Source organism: Uloborus diversus, chromosome 8 (genome assembly GCF_026930045.1).
Source record: "Uloborus diversus isolate 005 chromosome 8, Udiv.v.3.1, whole genome shotgun sequence".
In the NCBI taxonomy this organism is placed as follows: Eukaryota; Metazoa; Arthropoda; class Arachnida; order Araneae; family Uloboridae; genus Uloborus; species Uloborus diversus.
In genome coordinates, this window is record NC_072738.1 from 62,347,135 (window position 1) to 62,362,286 (window position 15,152).

Below are 15,152 nucleotides of genomic sequence, written 5' to 3' on the forward strand. Positions count from 1 at the left end.
AATTCTATTTTACGATCACCCAATCTAAACTTCACAAGTTTTTTGGCATATCTGTACATGTATATGTATCTAAGAACATATAGATGACCAAAATACCCATTTTGAACACCTACTCAGTTATTTATCGCAAATTGTCTTGTGATATCTTCATGCACATAAATTTGCGTCTCTCAAAAACGTCATGAAATAGTAAGTTGAAAACTCATACGTACGTAATATGATCTAAAAGTTCGACGACAAGCTGTATAAAATCTTACCCTGAATAGTTCACATTATCGAAGCACATCTATGTACAAAATAATCACCTTGAACGACTATGCACTTCTGTCAACGATTGTATAGCTTTTAGAAGCACTCCTGGCAGCCATTTTTCGCAACCTCCTGTAAGGCCTCTTGCGCTGATGCTTTAACTTCATCGTGGGGAAGAAGGCGACTTTTATGTTGAGGATGCAAGGTTCAATTAGTCAATACTCTGATATGACAAACAAATAACGTAACGTTTTGTCGGACTTAGCTCCGTGTGACTTTTACCTGTTCCCAGCAAAAAACATTTGCATGGACGCCGCTTTCTTCCGTCAGGAGAAGATAAAGCTGCATCACAGAAGGTTGCGAAAAATGGCTTCCAGGAGTGTTTCCAAAAGTTATATGAACATTGGCAGAAGTACATAGTCCTTCAAGATGACCCTTTGAAGGTGGATGTGCTTTGGTAATGTGAACTATTCTGGGTAAGGATTTATACATCTTGTTTCCGAACTTTTGGATCATACTACGTACAATCTGTATAGGGTGTAGTTATGCTCCTCCTTTTTTGACTGCTGTATGATAAAAGAGGAAGGAAACAAAAGCCAAAAAAAAAGAAAGATAACTGTCGCGTAGTGGTGGGGAAGCCGGGGAACAGGCTAAGAAAATCATTCAAAGAACTTGTGTTCGGCCCGTGAATCCGTATAGTGGTGAGCGTTTAAATAAACAAGAGACATTTCAGCATAAACCCAAGAACGGTGAATTCACCCCGCGACAAAGTGAATTCACTAATCGTTTGATTTGACAGCTTGATCATACGATCTTATTGTTATGGGAGAACTCTAACTCCGAAATGATATGAACATAGATTACGAGAGCACATGATAAAAATGGAGAAGTTGGCATTACAAACATGAAGTGAGATCGAAATATTTAAGATGGGTACTCACGTACATCTGAAATTCTCATGCCGGGTAACGGAAAGCTGAAAGTCCAAACGAAGAATAATCCATGAGAGTTCGTAAACATAACCGATTTATTGTCCCACTTTTTCACATTACAAACGGGAAGCAAGGTCAGCACAAACGCACAAAACAGTGGCAGAACAGACATGTGGTCACAGCATATTAAACATCATGGCACAGCAGTAAAACACAATGCGAAACAATCACTCATCAAATACAGGCACACCGAACTAAAGGACCGCTTAGGAGCCATACTCGGCCGAGCGAATCGGGCCAAGAACCCTTCGCTCTTCAACACGGCGTTCCGATGCAAGCAAAAAATATGATCTCTCCCTAAAAAACGTTGCGTGGCCTTTTTATCAACATTTCATGGAAGCTTCTAGAAGAAAAATTACATCATCCAAATAACCGATTTATTGCGGTTCCCTATCCAATACAAATCATTTCAAAACCAAAACTTTCTTGCGGTTGGCTAAAAGTTCAGTGACCTCAGAAATGCGAATCAATGACGTCATCATAAACTTTCCAGCACGCGCAGAGAAAGGATTCAGCAAACGGCTCTCGATCGGCGCCGGAAATCGAAACAAAAAGAAACTGAATGAATGTGGATTACATCACATTTCCCCCCTTTGACAAAGTTTTGAAAAAAAAAAAAAATTCCGGGCAGCCAAAAAAAAACGTCAAGTACAACCAGTACAAATAGACACAGGCACACAGCAGACGCTGTAAAGTTGCCTTTGAGAGCAGGTGTGAAAAAAAAAAAATTTGCCTGAAGATGGAGATCAAAAAAAAATTACTGTGCATCAAAGTCATCATAACCCAAAATGTTCAAATTCTAAAAAAAAATGTGTCACACAAAAGGGACAATCATTGGGAAACAACTATTTACAAAGGCTCAGATTTTCAAAAATTTTGCAACATGGCAAAAACAGCCTCAAACTTCACTAATTCCAATTGAGCCTGAAAATTTCCCAAGAGAGCATCAGTAAACCAAACTCTTCAAATTTCAAAGTTGCCACAAATTTTCTTTTTACATCAAATATGTACAATGGCATGAAGCATGGCCAACCATACAAATTTTCAAAATGCCATACAAACAAACAGACAGCAACATGGCCAACAATTTCAAAGTGTAAAAAAAATTCCGTTTTTAAAGGTTCCACGAAAAGGCCAGAAAAAATTTTGCAAAGCCTCTCAATTGTATCCAAATAAAAAAAAATCCTCTTTCATTCCTCTTCATATGTACAAGGATACACAACATTTTTCAAACCAGTATTAAACAACAAAAATTTGATGCATTAAATTTTTGACATGTCATTTCACAATATCAAATTCAAAACTTATTTCCATAAAAAAAACCTTGCTTCCATTTCAAAAATTTTCTTGAAATTATTTCAAAATATTTACACATCATGCAATCAAAATAATTCAAATGCAATTCACTTTATACATACAGTGTTTCAGCTAACACAGAACATGGGTGCATCAAACTTTCAATCAAAATCAAAAAAAAAATTTACCTCTGTGAAATGCACAAAACTTTTCATTCCAGTCAAAACAAAAATATACAAAATGGCCATATTTCAAATCTTCAATATTTACAACCACTAGTGGATCTCAAAATCAAAATGTGTGTACACACTTCAACCAAAAGAAAAAAACATTTACAGCATTAACTCTGATCAGAGATGTTAACTATTCAATTATATCAAAAAAAAAAAAAAATTTGCATGCTCAAAATTCACTTCAAAAAAAAACATGGAATTTCACAAACAAACACAACAAATGTACATATGTACGCAGAATGCCCATCATTCAAATCATTCATTTCAAGTTTTCACACATCATTCAATTGGTACTCAAGGAAGGTTACAATTTTGAATGAGGTACGAAGGAAGATTTTTTTCTTCACTTCACAAATCAATTTTGTACAAAAAAAAAAAAGTTTTCCAAATCTGTGAAATTTTGAGGTCGAAATAAAAAAGGCATCAGATCTGAACAAATTTAGATAGCCAAAAATGTACCTCTACAACACCAAAATGGGGAAAAAGGAAGGAAAGCAACATCATTAGGTAGGTGCACCAATTTCAACAGGGCTCAACCCAACCAAGAAGTACCATCAAATGAACCTTTCACACTCAGCAAATCATTTCAACCAGTCAACCTGCAAAAAGGGCAAACAAAAGTGACAATACACAAGTCAAATATTTACATCAATGCATCAAGAACAGCATATACAGCACTTGAAATCAATTCAATCACTCGTTATATATATAACCCCACATGGCTGTCAAATTTCATAATGCTCCATATACTATCCTGACACAAGAAACAAAAATCAAAAACAAATGAAATTTTTCAATGAAAAACAAATGATCAAAAATGAAACAAAAAAAAAATTTCTTTGTCAAAAAAAACAAATCAGAAGACGTTGGTGAAAGCTGCACAAAGCAGAAAGAACAATTCTTGAGATGCGGGGACTAGTGCCGGTTCCAATGAAAAAAAGGGACTCACAAAATTAAAAGAAAATGTACGGCCGCGATGGACAAGCAGAGCTTTCAAGAAAACCAAAACCAAACACAACTGCATGCACAATCGAAAACTGCATTTGCATTGACAATTTTGACCTCTCGAGACGATTCTGAGGCTGCACAGCAGTCCAACCATGCATGACGAAATGATCAGAAATGATCTCATCCAGCCCGCATACTATTTGCATCACAAGAAGAGGTACTCTTTGTACTGAAAGCAACAAACTAACTTCTGAAAAAAATTTAAAACGGGACAAAACAACTTTTAACATCAAAAGGAAAAAATTTTGTGTTTTTCAAAAAAAAACACCTTGATACTTTTTTTTTTTTTCTTTGTTAAAAGAAAACAAACTGAAACAAAAAAGATATTTTCCCTAACCAATATTTGTTTGTGTAAAGAGTTATCCTAACCATGAATTACATAAAAAAAAAGAATTTTACAATTTCAACAAGCAGCCAAAATGAATTTTCCGCCACAGCATAGGGCAACTCAACATGCACATGGAACTCCAAACCTACCAAGAAAGTACTGCACTGCAAAAGAATAAATTTTGACCAAAAAAAAATTTTTACAAATACTTGACCGTGAGAGTAATTGAAGAAAGTTCCAGAAGAACAAAAATTTTACTTGAATTTTTCAGGAGACCAGTCCAAATTTTCTTCACTTTTTTTTTCGTCAATCTTGAATTTTGAATTTAAAAGTTCTTGCTGAAAAAGAAAAAAAGTTCGTGAGAGTGTTACACCAAAAGAACGTCGTCAGCTACCACATGAGGACGTCAACAGGCATGGCACAACGTCAGGTGACAGGAGGACACCACAGGCTCATCAGCAGCTGGTTCAGACACGGTCAAACAGATCATTGGGAGCAGGCAATCACATCTGAAGGGCAGGTCAGCCAAAACATCAGGCAGGCAGCAGATCTCATCAAGGCAGTAGCACGCATGGACACAAGAAGAGGCACTAACGGCGGTTTCTTAACGGATAGGGACATCTCATGTCTGGATCAGGAATTGAAGCTCGAGGGCTGGGAGGCACTGGAGCATCACCACAGGGACTGGCATCTCGGGAAAGGCAAGCAGAGGGCACAGCATCAGCATTCGGACTCTGATGGGGCGACAGGACAGGCGGCTCAGCATCCAGTCGATCGACACTCACTTCAGGTGAAGGTGGTCGCAACACGGGTATGTCAACAGGCTCATCAGGAACAGGGAGTTGATACGGTTGAGGCGAATCAGGACGCTGAACAACATCATCGTTTGGCAACTGATTTTCTTGAAGATAAGGAAGACGTTTCTGGACCTTGATCAATCGGTTGATGTGTATCTTTTTCAGAGGTGCCGCTTTATTATTCAGTTCTTGAATGAGCACAAGAACAGGAGATACTATACGTTTACAAAAGAAAGGTCCACTAAAGGATGGACGAAACTTATTTTTCGACTTAAGATACAGCCAGTCGCCAGCGTTGATCTTTCGAGATTTACAATTGGAATTTTGGGTCTCATTTTGTGCCAACTTCTTACTTACAGAATTCTGGTAAACCTCCCGATAAACAAATTGCAATTGCTCTAAGAGTTTGTGCAATTCAAAAGCCGAATCCAAAGATGGATTAATATTAAAATTAACAATGTCTGTAATTAATGATAATTCTCGACCGAAATGAACTAAATTAGGAGAGAATTCAGTAGTTGAATGTGTGGACGCGTTATAACAGGCTTTATGAACATCAACAGCATAATCAAAATCAAGACCTGATGCTAGCAAAGCTTTAATCGAAGTTTTAATGGATAAATTCACCCTTTCACTCAGAGTGTTAGCCTGGGCATTTGCCGACGTTGTATGCCTTAATTGTATATTAAAAAGCTGATTAAATTTAGCAAACAGTTCACAATTGAACTGACGACCAAGATCTGTCAAAACTAATTCAGGTCTGCCAAACAAAGTGACGTATTTAAAGAAAGACTTAGCAACTGACACAGCAGTTATATTATTCAAAATATACAACTCTAAGTGTCTCGAAAAAGCATCAATGACAGTTAAGATATATTTGTTATTGCCGAGGGGTCCAACGATGTCGAGTGTCACTAGTTGATTGCATTTAACAGGTGAAAAGGTTTCCTGAAAGGGTGCTTTGTTTATACGATGAGGCTTAGCCTGAATGCACTTAGTACAACTAGCACAGTAATTTAAGCAGTCAACATACATTCTCTCCCAATAAACATTTTTAGTTAGAAATGCATAAGTCTTATTTATGCCAAGATGTGAATGATGAGCAATACTTAAAACTTTAGCTTTTAAAGAATCAGGAATGACAATTTTCAAATTTTCCTGATCATCATTAGATGAATTACTTTTGCACATCATTAAAACCAAAGTTTCAGGATGGATACAAAATTTGTTATGTTTTTCAAGAGCAACTCTATTAAGAATATTATTATAAATGACAGATAATTTAGGATCTTTTAATTGCTCTTTTAAAATTGTCGACTGAGTTACTTGCAACAAAGGATCTTTCTCCTTTTCTCCAACATCAATTAAACTCAGCACATTAACACAATGTTGTAAAAGTGTACCAGAATTCTGTACATTATCAACAAAATTAACATTTTGATCAGAACCATCAGTGTTTACACAATTCCCAGTATTATCCTCATACACTTCAACAATTTCCGGTAAAACTTCCCCCTTATCGAAAGTTGTGTCAACCACAGGTTTAATTCGATTATCACGTAACAAAGAAGGATCTGATACTATATCAACCTGATGATTTGTAAGGTCTGTGCGAGAGAGCATGTCAGCAAATAAATTTTTTCCACCAGCCAAATGTAAGAAGGAATAATTGTATTCAGATAAAGTCATTAGCCACCGAGTAGTTAAAGATGCAGGAGACGAGTTTTTACTGTAAAATTTCAGACTTTTGGCATCACATAATAAAAAGATGTGGCGATTAAATATGTATGACTTGAATGCTTCGAGAGTCTTCACAATTGCCATCAATTCTAGCTTTATAGCAGGATACCTTGTTTCAGCTGGAGAAAGCAATTTCGAAAAGAAAGAAATTGGGATAAACAGACCATCCCTCTTTTGCAAGAGCACACCACTTATTGCCAGTCCACTTGCATCTGTGTTCACATAGAATTTCTCATTCCAATTCGGTTGAACAATATATGGATTCTTGAAAAACACTTCTTGCAATTTTTGAAAACATTCATTTACTTCATCTGTCCATTTAAAAACTGCTTTAGGATGGGTCAACTGATTCAGTGGATGAATCAAATCAGAAAATTTGTATATGAGTGTTCTGTAATATGAGCAAATACCAATGAAACGCTTCAGCTGCTTCTTTGTTTTTGGCGGAGGAAAGGAAGTAATTTTCACAATATTTGACGATATTGGCAAGACTTTATGTTGAGAAATCTGGAATCCCAGGTAATCTATTTTGTCCATGAAAAAATGACATTTCTTCGGTGACAGAGTCAAGTTAAAGTCTTTAAGGACTGAAAACAGTTTCTGAAGCTTAACCTTCATCTCCTCAAAGGTTCTTGAAGCTACAATCAAATCATCTTGATAACTAAAGATTCCATCCATGTTTGTTTGTTCACAAACAGTGTCAGAATAATGTTGTTGTATGCTCGCTCCACTGGCCACGCCAAAAGGAATTCTGTGAAAAGCGTAAGTACCCCAAGGTGTAGTGAAGGAAAATTTGTCTCGGTACTCTTCTGGTAAATCAATTTGATGATAGGCAGCATGTAAGTCCAAAGTTGAAAAATATTTGTATTCTGATAATGAGTTGATCAGGGAATGGATCTTCGGAAGCGGGTAAGATGAATGAACAATTATGGCATTTAAAAGTCTTAAGTCTAAGGCCAATCTGTACTTTTGTACACCTGATCCGTCACCTTTTTTCTTCACCAGGAGACAGGGGCAACCGTAGTTAGATAAATTCCTAGAAATCACGTTAGCCTCTTGTAACTGATTTAATTGATTTTTAGCTTCTTCTTGAAGACTCTGAGGTATGGGGAAAGGAAGCGCCTTAATTGGATAATCATGAGTGAATTGAAAATCAACTCTGATTCTGTCTGAATGACCGAGAGAGTTCAAAGAACTTGAAAAACACTGTGTATTTTCTTTCAACAAATTTTGCATGTCAGACAGTTGATTATCCTTTAAATGAGCCAAATTAAAATTTTCCAAGTTAAATTCTTTTTCCCTGAGTTGCACAACTTCATTAGACGCCTGAATAAAGTTCAGTGAATGCTCATTATTTTTATTCTCAATCTCCTGAATATGGTCAATTTGACTCAAGTGCCCCAAAGTCATGTTTTTATTGAGATGAACTTTCTGAGAAGAATTGTTCTCAACATATAAATAAAAAGAATTTTTCTTGCACAGCTGCCCATTCGGATCCTCATCAATCGAAATTATAGACTCTTCAATTTTAACTGAATTAACCGAATCACAAATTGTAAACAAAAAATGTGATTTGTTGTCTAACTTCCCATGAGCAAAAACTTTAATGAGAGCAGTTTGTTTTGGTTCAACAAACTGTTTAGAAAAAATCTGAACTCTATTCATTGCTTCCAAACTGGGAGATGTGTAAGCACTACAATTATTACACAAGTTCACATTGTTGTCAAGTTCATGAGGGCTCCTCAACAAAGGAAATTTGTTACCGTCATAAAATAATGCATTCTCTTTAGGAAGAATATACATGTTATGTTTAGTTAAGAATTCATAACCAAGAATTCCCACAAATGGAGAATTATCTCTGATATTCATAGTGTAGAAAGAATGACGAAAGAAATTACTTTGAATTTTAAATGAGAATTCTACACATGAAATAAAATCTACACTGGAATTCACAGTGGATACAGTTATTCGTCTTCCTAAATTTTTGATTTTGACAATTTGTTTAATTTTCTGAACAACATCATCACTCAAAATACTAAGACTAGCTCCAGAATCGATTAAAAAAGGAAAAAACAAATTAGAAATTTGAACTTTGACTAATGGCAACTTATTTGACAAGTCCTCATGATGTGAACTTTGTAATCTTACATTTACCAGAGCTGCAGGAATAAATTCCTGAGCTTCAACCGACAATGACGACTTATTTTTCACAGGAGAAGTTTGAGTTGCAAGAGTTTTGCCAATTTTAATGACACCGATGGATTTTTGAACATATCTCGAGTAAGTATGACCACTAGAGCGAGTCAGATCTGACACGTTACCACCACGAGTAGAATTATTTTGGCCAGAAGGATTTACATTATGAAAATTTGGCACCGAGTTATTGAAAATAGGTGGTTGTGGTACAAAAGGAATATTATGAGGTGTAAAAGACATATTATTTTGAGAAAAATTATGAAAACCAGGTGGAGGAGGTACAGGAAAATCAACACCACAATTATGATACTGATCATTAGAGTTCATGTTAGCATTTTGTGTGGCATTTATGACATTGCTTTGATTTACAGTACACAAGGAACTCATGTCCTTTGCATCATGTACCATACGAACATTTGAATTACCACCTGGACAAGAATTAACAACATTTTTGTCTTTGTTTGGACAGAAATTATAATTGTAATTAGGCAAAAACTCTGCAGTATGGTGAACTGGATGTGGAAAGTGAAATCTGGGCTCTGGGTTTTGTACCAACAGACTTCTATTTTGAATTTGATGATCAGAGGTTACCACTGGTGCACAATTTTGAAAAGACAAAATTTTTTCTGATGCCTGTGGGTCAGATTCATTGTTTGAATACACAAAAGATGTTTGGGAAGCATTAACACACTTAATGGGAGAATACTGTGTACCCATATCATTGTATTGAATTTTATCTTTTATAATTCTCGAAAAACTCAGACAGTTCACCTGATGATTTCTGAACCTGTTATTGAACCTCTGATTTTGACGATAATTATCATTTCTGAAATTATATCTAATGGCTCTAGAATTCGATTGATTATCAGTATTAGAAAAATTTCCCGACACAGGTCTTTCAAAATAATTAGAACGGCCCAAGGGCTCAAAATTTGAATTATGAGATTGGCTGAAAAAATTGTTTCGACCATGAGAAATATTAGACCTAAGTCGTCGATTTTGAAATCGAGCACTGTTGTTCATTTGTTTTAAATACACAAAACATCTTTCTTGCACATGACCAGCTTTACCACAAAATCTGCACAACAGTTTTCTGAATTGACGGTTTTGAGGAAATTGTCTTGACGACACCTCAAATTGTTTAGACTCACAAGCAGAATTACTAGGAATAGTGTCCAAATGCTCCTGAGAAGCAAACAATTTTTGTTTTGGATAACCATCATTTTGTTTAGCTTTAGACTGAACACCCCTTTTATTTTGATCCAGTTGCAATTCTAGCGAAACAATTTTTTCCTGTAGTGCCAAAACATGTTCATCAGAAAATTGAGGATTCTCATAGGATTTAACATCATCTTTCAATTTTTGCAATTCCTCAATTTTTTTTACAGCCAAGTCAAATGACTTGATGTCAAGTTCTAAAATTTTGACTCTAAAGTCTGACGGAATGGTAGACAACAATTTTTGGTACATTATTTCATTTTGAAATTCAGAATTCTTAATTTTGAAAACACTAGTGGTAATTAATTTTATTCTATGAGCCAAATTCAAAATTGACTCTGATTGTTCCATGTTAATGGAGTGAAAGTCCTTCATAGAATAAGTATTAACCACCGGCTTAAAAAATGATAACAATGCATCAGTTACTTTTGTAACTGAGTCAGAATACCTTAAATCTGGTGTCTCTAAAATATATTTAAGTGCTGCTCCTGACAATTTACTTTTAATGTACAAGACACCTTTTTTTTCAGACCACGAATTAACACTAATTATATCTTTAACCTGCTCTACAAAATATTGTGTTTCAGCGGGATCTCCACTAAAATTAGCAACATTGAGCATGAATGGGGATCTGCCAGAACTGTAAGTTCTACAAGATGCAGCATTTTGAGGGGTTTGTGTCACACTAGCATTATCAACAGTGTTGGACACGGCTGACAAAGTTGGGTCAACCTGACGGGTTTTTCTTTTAGTAGGCATGGTCAAAAAAAATTAATTCACAACCAAAAATTTCATTCGACTTAGAATGACATAAATTTCAACAAGAAACAATTTTTCAACAGTAGATGTACAAGCAAACAATTTCCACTGAGCGTTAGAGTTCATTCCCATAATATCAAGTGTCACAAATTTATTTATTTTTTTTTTTTTATGAGCTCGGTTTCACAAGAAAAAGAACTGGCACAACGCCAAAGATGGGACTGGTCTCGCACCAAAAATGTCGCGTAGTGGTGGGGAAGCCGGGGAACAGGCTAAGAAAATCATTCAAAGAACTTGTGTTCGGCCCGTGAATCCGTATAGTGGTGAGCGTTTAAATAAACAAGAGACATTTCAGCATAAACCCAAGAACGGTGAATTCACCCCGCGACAAAGTGAATTCACTAATCGTTTGATTTGACAGCTTGATCATACGATCTTATTGTTATGGGAGAACTCTAACTCCGAAATGATATGAACATAGATTACGAGAGCACATGATAAAAATGGAGAAGTTGGCATTACAAACATGAAGTGAGATCGAAATATTTAAGATGGGTACTCACGTACATCTGAAATTCTCATGCCGGGTAACGGAAAGCTGAAAGTCCAAACGAAGAATAATCCATGAGAGTTCGTAAACATAACCGATTTATTGTCCCACTTTTTCACATTACAAACGGGAAGCAAGGTCAGCACAAACGCACAAAACAGTGGCAGAACAGACATGTGGTCACAGCATATTAAACATCATGGCACAGCAGTAAAACACAATGCGAAACAATCACTCATCAAATACAGGCACACCGAACTAAAGGACCGCTTAGGAGCCATACTCGGCCGAGCGAATCGGGCCAAGAACCCTTCGCTCTTCAACACGGCGTTCCGATGCAAGCAAAAAATATGATCTCTCCCTAAAAAACGTTGCGTGGCCTTTTTATCAACATTTCATGGAAGCTTCTAGAAGAAAAATTACATCATCCAAATAACCGATTTATTGCGGTTCCCTATCCAATACAAATCATTTCAAAACCAAAACTTTCTTGCGGTTGGCTAAAAGTTCAGTGACCTCAGAAATGCGAATCAATGACGTCATCATAAACTTTCCAGCACGCGCAGAGAAAGGATTCAGCAAACGGCTCTCGATCGGCGCCGGAAATCGAAACAAAAAGAAACTGAATGAATGTGGATTACACCACAATAACCAATTGATTTATATATTTAAATTGAACACATAACTAAGATTTTAATAATAATGTAATAATGTATGGATTTAGGTACAATATACATAGTTAAAAAAATTAAAATATGTTGTTTAATCATTCAAAAAATAATAAGAAGAAGAATAAAAATATGAAATCGTCAACAAATTACGCAATTAAAATGGAAAGACTGCAAGTAGACATTTTTAAGTCATCAAATGAAACAAAAAGGGTAACAAATAAATTACAATATTAAATCATAATAGGAACATTTTTATAATTATTTAAAATTTATGAATAGAAAAGTTTGCATTTTTCATAAAAGCTATAACAGTGACATAACTTTTTTGCTGAAAAAAGAAATAGCTATGGAAGAAACGAGGTTCTTAATATGCAGCTACAATAAATAAACTAGGTATTTATATCAAGTTAATAATAACTGAATATATATACTACTTGATCTGATGTTTGCACACATAATATTGAACAATTTAATTGTTTAATCTTTTATGAAGCCCTATAAATAAGTTCTAACTAAATTTTTCAATTTAACAATAATTTTCTGAAATTAAAAAAAATTGCATAATCCTTGAAACTTTTCTATAACGTATTATTAAAAATATGATGAAAATGATAGTAACTTATTCATTGATTTTATATAAATACATAAAAATAGTTACTTACAATAGAAAAAAATCGATCGCTATAAATGATGCAAAAAAGATGGCACATTACGAAATATAGGTGAAACAAGTATGAGAAAGGTGAAACAAGTATGAGAAATACAACGCAAAATGTCACATCTTGAGTAAAATAAATAATCGCTAAATATTTAAGAAATGCTTGAAACGTTGTGGGAGGGGAGGGAAGAGTCACCCTCTGATTTTGGAGTAACTCGCACCGTTAAACGTCGACCCCCACACACACAACTTCGGCCACATTTTTTTAGTAGAAAACCGCTACCACCAACGCGTCGGAAGGGTTTCTGAATCTACTACAACATTTTCGAAGAAAAAATTCAGAAGTCTCTTTGATTTCCGAATTATGTCACTATTCAAAATGTCTTTAATCAATTTCTTACATAAATGGGTTAAGTTTTTCCTAAACAATAGATAAAGTTTGAAAAAAAAAATTCTAAGTTAATAAATGGTGTTAGTTTTAAACAACTCGGAAGAACAACTAGAGTTTAATTTCAGAAATAGAAGGAGGGGGAGGGGGGTACTCAAGTGTTCTCGGAAAAACAAAAAATAGTCGTAAAAAATCGAGTTCAAAATAATCATAAACATTGAGCAGAAAAACCCTTTTAGAACTTGCACCCGAGTTTGTTTTGACGTGCAGTGGCGAATTTAAAATATAGCAAATGTTGCAATTGCGCGAGAGGCTCCATACCCATAGGGGTACCGTAGGAGTTACAAAAATACTTATGATAATTGTTTTACAGCTTCCGTGATAGAGAAATAAAGCCCCAAAACGTATTTCGATGGGCCCCAAACTTGTAACTCCGCTGAAGCCATACAGAAAAGACTGCATTACTGTGATTCATATTACAAGTATCGAAAAATTAAAAATTACCTTCGGTTCAACAGGAATCTAACTAAATGACACAAAAACGGTTTCGACATCTTGCATTTGTTTCCAAGTTGGTCTCCAATTCAGCAATATATCACCAAATGATTGCCTAGTCTGAGTTGCTATATTAGTCTTGCATTGAAATAAGTAATTAATAGCCACAAAAAAATGAGTAAATAGGCTTTTTAGAACACCCGATCAAAAACAAAAAGGGAAGTGCACAACTGGAACGTACGCACACTCCCCATGCGAAATTTTAACCTTCTACAGCTTACCATTTTTGAGTTATGACTTATGAGAGATACATACGTAGGTCCTGCCGCAAAAAAAAACAACGCAATAATTAACTTGTTTGGTACCTGAATGCAGTATTAAAAACTCTTTCAGGGATGACTAGAAATTCATACTGAAATTTAAGTAAACAATTTTATATAAAAACAATAACTCCCTTTACTTTGTATTAAAAGTAAAACAGCAAAGGTCCTTTTTTTCGAAAACATCGGCCAATTCCATCGGCTTTTCGATGTTTTTTAAGGTTGATGGGCCAATGTTTCCAGCAAGTTAGCATTGGCCGCCGATGCCAATGACTAAATTGCTGAACCATCGGCGCCGATGCATCGGTCAAGTCCTAAGAATTTACATTTTCAACATTCACAGCCGATGTTTTTTTTTCAGTCTCAAGGTTCGATTTTGTGATATTTACTGAACTGAGCTTTGAAATTTGATAAATTTATAGGGCTTGATTGAATGAGTGTCTGCACAGGGATATCAGTATTTAAGGCAGAAATAAATACTTTTGTGCTGAAAAGTAAACATTACAATATTGAATTGCAAGAATGTGCCGAGAACCTCAGAAACATTATCGGGGTTACAAGGAACTACCTTTTCAATGCAAAAGAGATGAGTTTATGCGCGAAAAGACATCTGTCAAAAGCTTTTGTTGGACATTTTTTCATCTATAAGCTCACTTTAAGTTGAAAAATCAGGTCATTGTAACCCAAAAACTGCAGTGGCAGATTTACTGGTTGGAGGCCTCATCACACTGCATTTTTGAGAGCTCCTTAGAGATGAACAGAACAATGTAAAGTACTTGTATGTGCTTCTTTGAATCCCTTTCAGGATCCCTATACCATGTGGGACCCTCACAAATATAAAATTTGCTAGATAGTAAACTTGCCACCAAAGACATGTGCCTGCAGGTCTCTGTAAATTTGCAGTTTAGCATTGTATTTTTAACATTACTTTTTATTAAAGGCACTTTTTATTTTCAGGTATTTTTCAAGAAATTTATACTTGTTTTCAATATTGGACTAATTTAGTTTGAATTGTCTAGTAGCTGTTTTACAATCAAACATTCATAACTCAAACTAAGCTCTCATAGAAGTGATAAAGTACTTTTATACTTCTGAACCAAAACTTGCTTTCTTGTGGATTATAAATTTCAGTCTTTATTTAACTTAAACTTCAGAATCCAAGAAAGCAGTGTTAACAATGGTTTACAAAAGACATGGACAAAGCACAAATTTAAATGAGTTTTGGTTTAGTTCATAAGCTAAATACTGGCCAAA

General features: G+C 35.2%; 1 protein-coding gene across 1 annotated transcript in view; it reads right to left on the bottom strand.

Annotated features, from left to right (window-relative positions):
* LOC129228135 (coatomer subunit alpha-like) overlaps positions 1-15,152 on the bottom strand; it is a 58,377-nt gene that overhangs the window by 7,019 nt on the left and 36,206 nt on the right. The gene's annotated exons all lie outside the window — the stretch shown is intronic.